Source organism: Meriones unguiculatus (assembly GCF_030254825.1).
Source record: "Meriones unguiculatus strain TT.TT164.6M chromosome 13 unlocalized genomic scaffold, Bangor_MerUng_6.1 Chr13_unordered_Scaffold_37, whole genome shotgun sequence".
In the NCBI taxonomy this organism is placed as follows: Eukaryota; Metazoa; Chordata; class Mammalia; order Rodentia; family Muridae; genus Meriones; species Meriones unguiculatus.
Window position 1 is genome coordinate 4,510,101 of NW_026843647.1, and position 3,303 is coordinate 4,513,403.

At 39.0% G+C, this 3,303-nt stretch overlaps 1 non-coding gene across 1 annotated transcript; it reads left to right on the forward strand.

Moving 5' to 3' along the window:
* The first annotated feature begins 217 nt into the window (after window positions 1-217).
* Window positions 218-354, forward strand: LOC132651018 (U4 spliceosomal RNA). Its single transcript, XR_009588970.1, has one exon. It is a non-coding gene; the product is annotated as a U4 spliceosomal RNA (small nuclear RNA).
* Window positions 355-3,303: the final 2,949 nt, after the last annotated feature.

Sequence of the window (3,303 nt, forward strand, 5' to 3'; positions counted from 1 at the left end):
AAAACTCCCACACATCAAATCAGCACTTGGCCTATAATTGTCCCAAACCCAGATGCATAGACACCAGTTTAGGGATAGATTCAAGAACAGTCAGGTAATATGTCACCACCTGAGCTCAGCTATATTACCACAGCAGGGACTAACTATCTGAAATTTACAAAACTTTTTACAGAAACACAAAGAAATACATCTTCTCATCATTTCATGAAATATCCATAGCTTTGCGCAGTGGCAGTATCATAGCCAATGAGGTTTATCCGAGGCGCGATTATTGCTAATTGAAATATCCTCTATAATTGACCAAATACTCAAACAGAATATAAGTTTTTAGAGCACATTGAAATAACATCATGTATCCTATCAGACCACCCTGGCTTAAGGCTGGATATATATAGCATCAGAAAGAACACAAAGCTTACAAACTCATGGAAAGTGAATAACCTTCAAACAAGTGAAAAAAATAGTTTCAAACAGAAATAAAACATTTGAAAAGCATAAAATTCATAGAAAATAAATACATATCACATGCAAACTCATGGAAAATAATGAGGAATGAAAAGTGATACTAAGAGGAAACTTCATAGCACAAAGTGCCTACATAAAGATACTGGAGAACATTCATACTATCCATGTAACAGCAGACCTGAAATGTCTAGAAGAAAAATATATAAGCACACAAAAGGAGTAGAGATCAAGAAATTATCAAATTGAGAGCAGAAATTAAAAAAAATATATAAAGAGATGATAAAGAATCCAAAAAATAAAGGTTTGGGTTTGGGAGAAAATAAAACAGATGGACACACTCTAATCAAAACTAACTAAAAGAGAGAGAAGATATTAAATTATAAAATCAGAAACTGTGTTAAGAATTTTTGTTTCTTTAAAATCCCACTCATGTTATGTGAATGTGTTTTTCTTTTAACCCCAGGTGTGGAGCGCAAGGCTGCTTCAGTTTGTTCACAGCTGTTAGTTATGATTGTCTCGTGCTCTAGCAGGCCTGTGGTTTTGTCACCTGCACATAGTTATTTCTGAGTCTTCTGGAGAAAGTTCACATGACAGAGCCATGAAAGGGACCGGGTTTTTGAAGAAGGAAGAAGCTGCTGCTCTTCCTGATGCTGTTCACCCACACTGCTACTCCATTTGTCACTGCTGGTTTGTTGGACTGCTGGACATCCTGGTGACTAACAGGTATTGCCCCAAAGAACCTGGCCACCCTAAACCTCACAGAGTAGCTTTAAGGGACTTATAACTCTTTCCCTTCTAGCTTTTGTTCTCTTTCACCTAGTCAGGGTGTTGGAAGGAATAAATTTTCGAAGGGAGGTAGACATTAAGACATGGACAAAGAAAAGAGATTTAAGAAAACAGGTCCATTTGCTGTTTGAGTGGACTTCTAGAATCCAGATGACAGAGACTGGTAATGCCCTAAAGAAGTCAATTGCCGTAACTCATTTTGTGTTCTCGTTCAATAGCTTAAATTGTGGCATTCCGGCTCATTTCATTCCAAAGAAAAATGTTTGCTTCTTAAAAAACAAAAACAAAAACAAAAAATACTAAACAACCTGTGACCCGTCCCTTCAAGGCATCTGTTCCCATGCTTCATCCTTTAGGTCACCTGTGCCTGTGTCCTTACATCAAAGCACCCACTACTGTGTGGCTACATCTGAAAGCCAACACCCATTTGTGTTCTCCTGGACATATTTTTTCAGACAAAGATTACTTCAGCCTAGAATGATGAACTTCTGGTAGTATCTCCATACGTGTCTTCAAGATATACTAATAGCAATAGTAATAAAAACTACCTGGGGCTGGCATAGAAATAAGCTGAGTGATCAATGGAAATAAATAAAAGACACAGATAAATAAATAAATACAATGGAAAAGACAGCATCCTCAACAAATAGTGTTGCTCCAAATACATGTCCACATGTAGAAAAATGCAAACAGATCCATATTTCTCACCCTGCAGAAAACTCAAATCCAAGTAGATCAAAAACTTAAACATAAAGCCAGATTTCCAAAATGTGCAAGAGGAGAAAGTGGGTAACACTCTTGAACTCATTGGTCTAGGAGAGACAACTTCCTGAACAGAATATCTGCAATGCAGGCGATAAGATCTACAATTAATAAATGGAACATCTTGAATCTCAAAAGCTTTATAAAGCAATGGACACTATCAAGACGAGAAGATGACTACCTACAGGTTGAGAAAAGGTCTTCAACACCCTACATCTGAAAAAGGGCTAATATCCTAATATCCAGAATTATGTTAAAGATATCAAGAAATTAAGCACCAACAGACCAAATAATACAATTAGTAATAGGACACAGGGATAGAGAATTCTCAACAGTGCATAAATACTTAAAAAAGTGCTCAACATCCTCACTCATCAGGGAAATGCAAATCAAAACTGTCTGTGAGACTCCATCTTACACTTGTCAGAATGTGTAACCATGAGACTATGGCCAAAACCTCAAGTAGCAACATATGCTGGCAAGGATGTGCAGAAAGGGGAACACTCCTCCATTGCTGGAGGGGAAGCAAATTTATATAACCACTTTGGAAATCAATCTGGCAATTTCTCAGAAAACTGGGAAAAGTCACACCTAAAGACCCAGCTATACCACTCCTGGGCACACACCTGAAAGTTGCTCCACCATCCAACAAGGACATTCCGTCAAAAATGCTCATAGCAGCATTATTTCTACTAACCAGAAACTGGAAACAATCTATATGCCTCTCAACCGAAGAATGGGTAAAGAAACTGATATTTACACAATAGAATATTACCCAGCCATTAAACACAAGGAAATCATGAAATTTGCAGGCAAATGGATGCAACTAGAAAAGATCTTCCTTGGTGACATACACAGACCTCAAAAGACAGTACTAAGCCTCAAGGCCAAATATAAGAGGAGAATAATGAAAATCCCTTTTACAGGACAGAGCTGTAGAATCTCCTCCTCTCCAGGGAATCCACACTCAGAAAGGCTGACAGGGCAAGGGCCTCTGCCCAGGTCACCACATACATACTAGCTCACAGTCCATCCCACTTCTAACACACGGGACACTCCTAGCTCAGCAGACCAGCTTTCCTGGGATTGGCAACAATGAACCCCATGGTCTCCATGGCATAGCTTGTGGTCCTGGATATTGATCACTGTAGAAGCACCAGAGAAGAATCTTGGAAAGACTCTGCAAGGTACTTTGTACTGGTCCTCCTTCCTGGTTGTGTAAGTTCCCCAGAGTCCATCATCATTTGCTTAGACCAGGCATTTGGGCCTCAGGACTCTGGAAGATCCTCT